Raw genomic sequence first — 12,766 nt, forward strand, 5'->3', positions numbered from 1 at the left:
ATCTATATAATAGTTATTCTCTCGATTTTTTTTTTCATATTAGATGTGAATATTTTATTTATATATTAAGGTATTCAGTTCCATATTTTTTTCTAAAATTAAATATATAATTATTAATAAAAAAATTTTAAGAATATTTGCTAAAGGTGTATAGAATCCTTACAGTCTAGGAAAAAATTTGTTAGAATTTGTATAGAAATAGACCTTATGAGGAAATCGGTCTTTACTTTTAAAACAGTAGGTCAGGAATTTAAGGTGAAATATAAGGAATTACATTTAATATGTTTTTATTGTGGTAAATATGCACATCATTAGGAATAATATGTTGAGAATATTAAACCTTGTTAGGGGGTTAGAGAAACTGAGGTTAATATACCTAACAGTCCAATAGGTAATGAAGATTTAATAGGGAATGTCTCTAATATAAGTAAGGATATGATTATAAACTGTACTAATAATGAAGTTGGTTCAAAGGAAGACTAATTTAGGAAGCAGAATTTAACAACTATAGTACCTTAGGTCCCTCCAAGAATAAGAGTTCTAGCCCTAAGGTTGCTGTATCTAATAAGTAGTTTAGTAAGCCTTAGCTTAATACTAAATCTTCTTATCTTTCTAGAAAAGGATCTAAGTTCATATCTATTCTTAAAGTGATGAATTTGGGTAAAGGTAAAGGTTTGGCCTTTCAGCCTGATAAGTCTAGCAGTATTAATAATGAGCAGGTAGACCAGAAGAGGGACCTTAGTCAAGAGAATAAAGAAAGCATTTTGTTGATAAAATCTTATAAGCAAATCTTACAGGAAAAAATGAACTTGGGATATTCTATTTAGGATCTCATAAGTCTTAGTTCTGGACTTTCTTCGAAGGAGCAAGATACCCCTTTCCTGGATGCTACTGACAGACCTCTAGATGTGGCATTTCAAATGGATCTTGATAGAGTTAATAATAAGGAAAATTTTAGTATTATAAATAATGATGTTGTAGAGAATGATACAAAACCTTCTTAGCATTGTGAGGATGCTTTCAAATTCATTCCTTGATTTTATAAATTGTCTGTTTTGGAATTGTAAAGGTGTTGCTATGGGTAAAACCTTTTCTAAGCTCATAACTTATTTGATTAAAATTCATAACCTAGACTTTATTGCCCTTTTTGAATCTAGAATTAACCTAAATAGAGCTAATTTGGTCATTAAAAAAAATTCAATCTAGATGGTTCTATTAAGGTTGATGCTATAGGTTTTGTTGAGAGTATTTGGTGCTTCTGTAATACTAAGAAAATTAAGGTTACTGCTTTAGATAAAAATAAATATTTTACTCACTTAAGAATTAGTAATGGTAAAAAAGTTGGGTGATTTTCTCTGTTTATGTTAGCCCTTAGGTAAGTCTTAGAGCTCAATGCTGAGAGTCTTTCAAATTTTAGTAACAGAATTAACTACTCCTAGTGTTTAGTTGGGGACTTTAATTCTATTCTTTTTAAAAAGAGAAATATTGTGGGAGACTTGTCAACCTTGGTCTTTTAAACGAATTTGTTGTTTGTCTTAATTCATGTGGGCTTTAGGATTTGGGTTTTAAGGGGAATCTCTTTACCTAGCATAGAGGAAATATTAGGGAGAAGATTGATAGAGTTGTAGTCAATGACCCTTGGAGGATGTTAAGTCAAAATAGCCCAGTTATCTATCTTCCTGTTTTAAAATTTGATCATGTTGCTCTTTGGTTAAAAATTAGGAGCAAAGATAGTACTTGGCAATGTCATAAATCTTTTAAGTTCTTGATTCCTTGGCTGGCTCATGATAATTTTAAAAATTAGGTTAGAAACTCTTGGATCATTTCTAAATGTTGGTCTGAAAATAATAATAATTTTAGAAATAATATTTTTAATTGAAACTTTAATATTTTTGGTAATATTTTTAAAAATAACAAAGATTATTAAATAGGCTCAAAGGTATTTCTAATAAATTAGCTGTTCAAAATAATCCTTATCTTGTTAACCTTATGAAATCCTTGTAGCTTGAATATTAGAGTATTTTGGACTCTGAAGAAATTTTTTGATTTCATCATTGTAAATCTAGTTGAATTAAGTTAGGGAATAGGATTAATAAGTTTTTCATAAGGCTGTAGTGATTCGTAGATAGAGTAATTAGATTGAAACTCTTAGAGATAATAAAGGTGATTTTGAATTTGACTCTTTCAAACTCCAAGATATAGTTGTTATATATTTTAAGGGTTTACATTTCAATCCTTGCCCTAATAGTAGTCCTCTCTTGATTGTTTCTAAGTTTCCTCTCCTTAGAGAAGCTGATTTTGTTTTAATTAATTATGATCATAATATTGAAAAGATTAAAGCTACTTTATTCAACATAAGAAATTTTAAATCCCTTGACCTAAATGGACTTCATCCTATTTTCTTTAAAGACCAATGTGAATATCTAGCTTCTTCCATTTTCACATTTGTCCTTGAGATTTTTAATAATCCTTCTAAGATCAGTATGTTAATGACACTACTATTTCCTTAATTCCTAAAGTAGATACTCTCGAGTATATCAAGCGATTTAGGTTCATTTTTCTATGCAATGTTAGCTATAAAATTATTACCAAATTGCTTGCTAACAAAATTATGGGGACCCTTCCTTATATTATCTCTGCCAACCAAATTAGTTTCATATCAGGTTGGTAGGGTATTGATATTATCCTGATTCTGCAAGAGCTTGTTCATTCATTTAATAAACTTAATCATAGGAGTAATTTCATGATTATTAAAATTGATCTTAAAAAGGCTTATGATAGGCTTAGATGGAGTTTCATTGATGATACTTTACAGATTATTAGTTTTAGCCCTAATAAGACATTATATTTCTTGTTCCTTATATATAAATTGGAATAACAATAAAACTGAGACCTTTAAACCAACAAGAGAATTAGGCAAGGGGATCATATTTTTTCTTATATTTTTGTTATGTGTATTGAGAGACTAGCTTACTTGATACAGGATAAGGTAAATAATGACAGATGAGTCCCTTTCTTTTTTAGTAATAAAAGGCCTAAAATATCTCATCTCCTTTTTATTGATGATATTATTTTGTTTACTAAGGATGATAAACAGAATGTTAAACTGTTTATGAGGTTTTAAATGAATTATGTTTTGTCTCAAGTCTTTCTGTTAATATGAATAAATCCTTTGTGTACTTTTCTAAAATTTGTGACTCTTTTCTAATTTAGGAAGTAAGTAGGGGTTATGAATTAGGAATTCTCCTAAGTTTGGGAAGTACCTTGGTATCCCTATTAGTCACCTAAATCCTACTAGGCAAGACTTTAGTTTCATAATAGACTAAGTCAGGAAGAAATTCTCTAGTTAGAAAATGAAATCCTTATCAGTGGCAGGTAGAATCGTCCTTGTCCAATCTTATATTTTGAGTATTTTCAATTATTTTATACAGGTTGGCTTTATTCCTAAATTTATGTGTAAGGAAATTGATAAAATTTGTAAAATCTTTATTTGGGGTTCTCTGAATGAGAAATAATGTCACTTAATCAGTTGGAGAATTATTTGTAAACCTAAGTGTGAGGGGGTTTAGACATTCATATAGTTAAAAGAGCCTTCATAATAAAACTCTATTAGAGTCTCATTACCTCTCCCAAGGATTTATGGTCTCAGGTTATTTGTAACAAGTATAATTATTATCCTTTATGAAAGGGTATGATTGTTGTTTGGGATTATTTTTATCTAGGGCTAGGCTGGATTATTGGGAATGGCATAACTGTAGGTTCTGACAGTATAGTTAGCTCTATCAGTATCAAACTCTATCTAGTTTTGCAATTCATCCCATTAGTATCAATGACTTAGAGGATCATGTGGTCCTCTTTTCTCATCAGGGCAGATGGGATTGGCTGGAGATTAGGCAGGTTCTCTCCAATTCTATTTGTGAGTTAATTGCTCAATCTACTTCGCCTGTTCTCTCCAATAATCAAGATCAAGTTTTTTGGAAATCTACTAGTAATGGTATTTTCTCAATTAGCTTTGCTTATAATCTAATTTATGAGTGCAATTAGAGTAGTAATACTTATAATTAGACCTTTGAATTAATTTGAAATTGGAAAGGTCCCCATAGAGTTTCTATGTTTATCTAGAAAGTTGCTTATAGTGGGCTATTAACTAATGAGAAAAGGTTTAATCGTAGGATGACTAACTCTCCTATTTGTTATAGATGTAATTTATGTATCTGAGTCTGTTATACATACTCTAAGGGATTGTTGGTATGCTAACCAAATTTGGAATAGGCTTCTTCCTCTCGATAAATGGACTGCTTTATTTAGTCATGACTTGGCTAATTGGTTGTTGTTTAATTTATCTAATTAGAATTTTCCCATGTATCATTTTTTGCCCTCTCTGTTTGGCTTTATAGTCTATAATTTGTGGAATAATCAAAATTGTGCTATATTTCAAAATTCTTATTTGAGTATTGATGCTTTGCTGAAGAGGATAGTTTATGAGTTTGATTATTTTTATTCTAGTATCACAAGTAAGGTGAATATGATTGTTAATCGTTTGGAGCCTCATGGTCTTGTTAGATGGCATCCGCCTTTGGAAAAACAATTCAAGCTCAATACTGACGGTTGCATGCTTTAGGGCTGCGAACTATAGGGGACTTATTCGTGATTACACAAGGGCTTTTATAGTTGGTTTCAACAATTCCATCCAGTTTTGTTCTTCGATTATTATTGAGCTGTGGACCATTGTTTGGGCACCTTAAACTAGTTATATCTAGAAATATCCTTGTTATTTGGATTGAGTGTGATTGTAAGGAAGTTATTTCTTTAGTTATAAACATTCAGAGTAGCAATCACCCACTAACTTATGTTATTAAGGAAATTAGGCTTCTTAAAAATATTAAATTTGTTAGGTTAAGTCACATCTTACAAAAGTCAACCAATGTGCGAATTGGATGGTTAGATTAGAGGTTGAAGATGGGTTGTATCATTGTTGGTTTGACAAAGCTCCATTTTCTTTAGAGTCTCTCTTAAGGCTTGACTCTCTTAGATTTACTTGGCCTAGATACTGTAGTTAGTTTCTTATTTGTTTTTGGACTTTGTTAAGCCTCATTGAATAGCAAAAAAAAGAAAAACTCAAATAAATTAAAAAGAATGAACTAAATTTAAAAATTATAATTTTTTAAAGATAAAAATATTATTTAAACTTATAATAAACACAAAAATTAAAGGCAATAAAAAAAACTCAACCTTTTTGTTTATTAAACTATGAATCACTTGTAATTTAAATTCAATCTATAAATTATATATAGATAAAAAAAAAATTATAAAAGGTAAAGACATTGTTCCAATCATTATCAAATTTTATGTATTTTAATTGAATTAAAAAACAGATTTGTGAGTAACATTGATCACCTAATCAAAATTAACTTGCGAGATACATCTTATAAATTTAACAATTCATGATATATTATTTATATTTAGATAATATTTAGATTGAGGTTTGAAATTTTGATTAGACACTTAAAATTTATTTTTTTCAAGTATAATCGAGTTTAAGCTTAAGAATAATTCAATCAAACTATTTTACAATAACAAACTTCTTTATTATTCTTTTTGAAAGAGAGATCAAAGACAAAAGACAATGAGAATCAAGGAAGGCACATTGAAGACAAAGACTTGAAGGCATTGGAAGGGCTTCAAGGACCAATGACAAGGACAAGGGCAAGGGCAAGGGAAAAAAGAATAAATGTAGACTTAGAAAATATTATTGTTGTCTTATTTGAAAGGGAGCTCAATTTAGAGTTAGAAAAGTCCAAGATGATCAATTACATATGCTTAGAGGATTTGAACTCTAACGAGTTTTATTAGGATTTAATTATTATATTTAGTTTATTTATTTTAATATTAGTCATTACTTATTTTGAGTTTTTATTTGAGATAAAATCTTATTATTTTATTTAGTTATTTGAATTTAGGCTTGTTGGTACAAGAAGCCCATTAGAGTTTGCGTTACTATTAGTTTACAAGCATTAGACATATATAAGCTCTTGTAGACACACTTTTAATAAGTTTTGAATACAATTTGAGATTGAACACTCTTGTGAGAGTGTGTAACTCTAGGTTCTTGAGTGAGCCAATTTTCTTTGATCTTATTAAGAGGCCAAAACTCTTGTGGCGATCGTTCCTTAGCTTATTAATCTTGCAATTGTGGCGCCATTTTCTATCTCTATTCTATTTTCACTTTTTATTAATTTTCTTCTTATTTCAATTCCTATTTGTGCCCTAATAATTTTGTTTTTATTGTGTGAAATCCAATTCAAGATCGTTTAATTCAGCGACACGGTTTATGGTTGTAATCAAAAGGGGAGACCTGTACACAACACATTGATCCATCCTAATTAAGTGATAAGCACAAATATTTTCTTCTCAAAGGGTGTGTTTTAAAGGGATCCCTTAAATAATTTTCATTTCTAACTTGATTACTCTAATAATGACAAATAATGGTGAGTATCGTCCATCTAAAAATGAATAAAATTAAAAGTCAATTTTGAATCAACTTCAATAATGCACTCATTCCTTTTAATAATCTTGATCATTTGAATATTATATCAAATTATCCACAATCAACTAACATTCAAGATCAATATCCAAATTATACCAAATCATTATGATCTAGCCATTTGCACAACCCAAAAGATGATAAAATAACTCTAACTCTCTTAGTTAGTCAAATTGTCCCAAAAATTATTAACGATCTCACAATCTCTAATATCATACATAATAGTTTTAGGGACTTAATTACATCTTAGACAATTAATATCTTGACTAAACCTCCTTCTACCTCTCTCCACATTAGTCAATTATTGCTCATGATAAAATAATTACATAAGGAATTTCACTATAGGAGGACTTCACCAATTTTAGATTTTATTTAAAATAAGATCAATACAAAAATTATAATTATTATCTCTAAAAAGAAAGATTGACTGATTTCTATAAAGAAATCTTCATTTGTTTCAAGCCTCTCCAGTGAAAAATTATTTTGCAAAAGATCATAAGACAATCTACAAGATTGCAATATGTTAAGATAATAATCAAGCAAATACTATTTAATTAATCTCAAAATTAATTTATTATTTTGTATATATTAAGATTGTGAAAAATTGATTAGCCAGTCTAAAACCTACACAACAAGATAATTAATAAGTGGATAAAAATCTAAAATAAAAGTATTAAATCATAATCTAACATCATGACTATATTTTAAAATCTAGTAAGTACTTTTTAAAACAAAATACCAATTTTTACTAATAGCTTTATAAATAAGAGAATCATTAGCTCTAGTCTTAATATTTCTATGATTATCTATATTATGTTTATACTTTTGATTAATAACTAAACCTAAGTTTTTGTTGGTGTACTAACCATTTGTTATCCAAGTTTAATTATATAAGCATCATTTATATATCTAAGTCTCTTAAATCTTAAATCATTTAATTGCTTAGGTTTACACACTTTCTCCCAAGCTATTACATGAATTTTCCTATGATATTAATTTGAACTCGAAATAAAATTTTAGCAAAGTCTTTCAATTTTATCACAAATACCTCTAGGCAATAACATAGTTTGCATAAAATAAGTAAAAATACTATAAATAACAACTTAAGTTAAAGATATTCTACCAGCCAAAAAAAGTGTGTTTTATTTTCAATTAAACAACTTTTTTTTCACTTTATCTATAAGGAACCTAAAAATAAAATTAGTAACTTTAGAAATTATCACTAGAATCTCAAGATATTTTCCTAAATCATTTGCACATCTTATGATCAAATTATCACCTATTAGTTTTCTAGTCTCATTATCAACAAATTCAGAGAAAATAATAATAATAAACTTTGCATGATTAATTACTTGTTTAAATGTTTTGCAAAACATATTCAAAATATTACTAATCAAAATTTTTACATCTAATTTTATAAAATTCTAAATAAAATTTATTTTTTTAATCTTTATTATATTATTATTATTATTATCATTTCTAATATCATTACTTTAATGTATTATTCTTTTAATATTTATTGTTTTAATTATTATTACTTTTATTATCAATCTTTATTGTTATTATAGGTAATATTATTCCTACTTTTTATCATCATTGTCTCTACCATATTTACTATTATAATTGTCATCACCAATGTTACTACCTTTTAAAATTATTATTATTATTATTATGCCACTATCATCAACAACTGTTATTATTATTGTTATAATTAATAATATTTAATTATTGTCATTATGTCATTTTTATCTTACTCTTGTTGATACCACCATATTTTACTTTTTAAAATTTTTTACTACTATTACTATTTCAATCATCATTATCACTTTTAATCTTATAATTTATAATTAATGTTATCACCGTATTATTTAATTAATTTTCTTATATTTTTTAATTAATAATGTTAATATTGTTGCTTTCATTGACATCACTTTTATCACTTTAAGTAATTATTAATATCATTATTTTTATTATTGTCATTATTATTGCTATTTTTCTATCATTGTTAATTGTCATTATCATCACTGTTATTTTTTAAATAAGCATACACCAAATACTAACACAATATGATAACTGTAAAATAGAATCATAGAAATATAATATTTTTTGGAATATACGTGAATATGAGATTCTAAAAAATGTCATTGGCAATTTTTTCATGGAAAAGAAGAAAAGATGCAACTTGAGAGACTTCATTGGCGTGACCCTGAGCTTCCAGGACATTTGAAAACTTGCCACCAACAACTTTTAAACTTGCAATATTTTTCTAACCACCTGAATGACATTGATTGACTTTGGAGGTGTTGAAAAATTGCTATTGGCGATCTTTGACTTGTTTAGGAGTCTTTCATTTGTCAATGTAGCCGTTTACGCTTGTCAAGAATATTTGGACTCTGAAAAATTGCTAATGACAATTTTTGGGTCGAGAATTTCTGTAATTTCATTGTTCTCTGTAGACATAGGCATTGATGTACTTAAAAATTGTCAATGACGAGTTTTCAAGCTAAAAAATCCCCCTTAGGTGCATCGAGAACTCATGTGTGAGGAAAAGCGAGAGAGAGAAGTTGTGTAAAGAAGAAGAAGAAGAAGAAGAAGAAGAATGGAGAGAGTGAGTTGTGAGGTTGAAGAAAGGTGAACAAAAAATTAAATTTAAAATAAAATAGAAAAAATATTTCAGAATAGAGATTTTACCATGGAGATTTTACTATAGATTCAAGGATACATATTTTAGAAAATATTTGCAATTTAAATATAAGTATTATTATTTTTTTTTTATTTTAATTTGAATTGAACTTTGATTACAAATTTGTTAAATATATTCATAATTTTGAGTATTTGAGAATAAAATCTATATTTATCCATATTGTTAAGTTGAAATAATAATAATAATAATAATAATTCTAAATTTTGTTAATAAATTAAAATTGTGAAATAATTGTAAATAGTTATTTTTACATTTATTAACATAATTTTGAAATTTTATTATGTTTAGAAAAATAATGTAACAATTATTTGTTTTGCTATAAATAGTTAGTAAATATAAACTTCTAAGTCTGCATTTATGGTAATTTAATAAATTGTTATTATTGTAATTATTTTGATAAATTTGGAAAACATTATATTAAGTAGTAATTGAAAATATTTATTATAAAAATAGCAAAAAAGAGTTTTAAAAAGAATATTTAATAAAAGCATAATTTTTTAAAAACTTATTATTAAATTATATTATCTTATTTTTTGTAATTAGTGCTTTTGAAATTTATTAACATATTTTAAAAATATTATTAATTTTTTAAAAATCATATTTTAGAACATTTGGTATAATTAGTTAGTAAATAATTTATAACATACTTTTTAGTAATGAAATAATTTATGTTATATTTGTAATTATTTTTGGTCAATTATAAACAATTTTTATTTAATATTAATTGATAATGTTTAATATAAATAAAAAATAGGACAAAGTTAGGCATGTTAGATAAAATTTGATTTCTAGTATTATGTTTTAATTATTTGTTATATTTCTAATTATTTATAGTCCATTACAAAATTGTGTTGCATATTTATTTAGAAAGTTGAATATAATTAAGAATTCTTAAAAAATTTAACATGTAATTTCATATAAGTAGGAATAATAAATTATTATTATTATTATTATGTTTTTTTTGGGACATATATTCTATTATTGTTTAGGTATAATTAGTTAATAAATATAATAACTTATGCTTTTTTATATTTCTTGTTTATAAAATTGACTTAATATTTTTGTGTTGATTAATATTAATTTTTTATAATAGAAAATTAGACAATTACACTCTCGTCACTTATCTATAATGTCACCTAGAGAAGAAATAAATGACATATTACGTGATGTTGGGTTTTATTAGGTTTTTAAAATTTGTCATATGCAAATAAACGGTCTTCTAGTTAATGCACTTGTTGAATGATGAAGACTTGAAATACACATATTTCATTTAGCTAAGAATGCACAGTTATATTAGAAGATGTTTGTATGCTACTTAGACTCCATATTGATGGTCTATTAGGTTATGGGTCAACTAATCTTGCAATAGTTTAAAACATGTATAATGAGTTATTAGGTGGCCCACTGTCAACAAATGATATTGAATGATCATAAATTAGATTAAAGTGGTTTACATAACATCTTGGTTGACTTCTTATTAATTCCGACATTAAAAGAACACAACATGCATGTTGATATATACTTTATTTGCTGGGACATGTTTTAATGTCAAATAAAAGCAACCCAGTGGCACGTACAAAATTCTTGCAGTTACAGGCACAATTGAATGAAATTGGGAATTATAGTTGGGGTTTGACAACGCTTTTGTTTGTTTCTTTATAGAGGTTTAGATTATGGGTCAGGACATGATGCTAGAGAAATTTGAGAATGCATAATATTGTTACAAGTATGAGCTTGACACTGACTACCATGGTTCACACCAATCTTAGGGAGATAGAGAAAAATGCGATATCCAGCAAATTCACCATTTAAGAATGTTGGAAGTATTATATTGTCTTTAGATCAAATAAGTGTTCATGAGGTAAATTATTATAATATTATAGTAATTATTAATACTATTAATTTCTGTTTATAACTTATTATATCATAAATATTTGCTTATTTAATGCAGTTTCTATAGCGACCATATGAAGATGATGATATTGATGCTTTAATTCTAGATGGCGTGAGAAGAGAACATTTTGTATGGTCAACTGTGAGCCCTTTAATTTTTGTTTTGAAGTTATAGAGTACCACGTAGCTGAGTATGTCATGCAACAATTTAGATATACACAACTTATTCCTGGACCACCTAAAAGTCTAGAGAGGGTTCATAACAAAGACTTACAGGGATTAAAAGAACTAAAGAATTGGAGGCTCATTCATGATGATTGGGTGATAATGTTAGAGTATCGATATCAGCGTATCTTACAAGGATTGTTAGTTGATAACTATTATCCTTCTGATGAATAATCGGCATGATACATATTCTATGTAGCAAATTGGCTATGGTTATGTACACAGAAAGAGCAACCATCACCCCAATAGCAGTTGTTTCCTGACAAGTACTACTTTCCCATCTTAAGGACTTTCTCAATGGATACATCACTCATGCAACATCAAGGTATGCCATCATTTTTAGTTCAACCAAATCAGGAATATTATTGATCACCACAAATGAACTAGTGGTAGCCATTTCAATGGGATGAAGAACCCTTACCTCAAGAACAACGACGAAAGACGTAGATACAAGGAATATTCGTGATGGATCAAGAAGAGGGGAAGCACGAGGTAGGAGGTCTGTTGATTGTAATAGTGCTACTATGATATCTGGTCAATTTTTGTGCACATATGACTTTGGGCTTGATGAAATAGTACTATTGTGATATCTTGTCAATTTCTGTGCACATAAGACTTTGGGTTAGATGAAGGTCAAAGTTTCCAACCCAATCATCATTGTAACTTTGACTTAAACGATAATACAATAGTAGAAGAAGCACTAGTACATGAGGAGGATGTGTATCAACTACAATTAGTAACACCAGAGTATAGGGTTGTATCTTAAAGAATATTCTCACCAGGTGATCAATGGTTTATACCAATGATTTCGTGGGATCTCACGTGGGTATGGGTGATGATGCAAAAAAAAGAGGAAGACACTGGGGATTTTTTTTCATGTCTGTTACCTACTTTTACTCAAGCTTATGTTATATATAGTTTTTCACTAATCAATAACAAAAAGGAATGGAGGATAGTCATGTTATTAATGCAAGCTCTAGTTTGTTTGCTTACTTCATTATGAAATGTAATCACATCTTATTCGTTATTTTAATTTGTTTGATTACTTTACTTCGTTATGTAATGGATTGTTTTATTTTGTTTAGTTATATTTATTATAATTATTATCAATGATTATTAAACTTATTTATGTTATGTTTTTTTTATTAATTTAATTTTTAATTAACTCATCAAAGTAATAAATAATAATGAAAAAACTTAATTAATTAAAACAACCACATTTATAATATCACAAACAAACCACATTAATAACTTAAAAAGACAACGTGAATATTTAGAACAACCATAAATGCTATAAAATTAACACAACAACATGAAATTAGGTGGTTCACGACACCACATCATCACAACTATAGATCATGAACTTGATCTTGGAGTATGAGGATATCTTGACTCGACAA

This window comes from Abrus precatorius, unplaced genomic scaffold (genome assembly GCF_003935025.1).
Source record: "Abrus precatorius isolate BTA unplaced genomic scaffold, Abrus_2018 Scaffold8, whole genome shotgun sequence".
NCBI lineage: Eukaryota > Viridiplantae > Streptophyta > Magnoliopsida > Fabales > Fabaceae > Abrus > Abrus precatorius.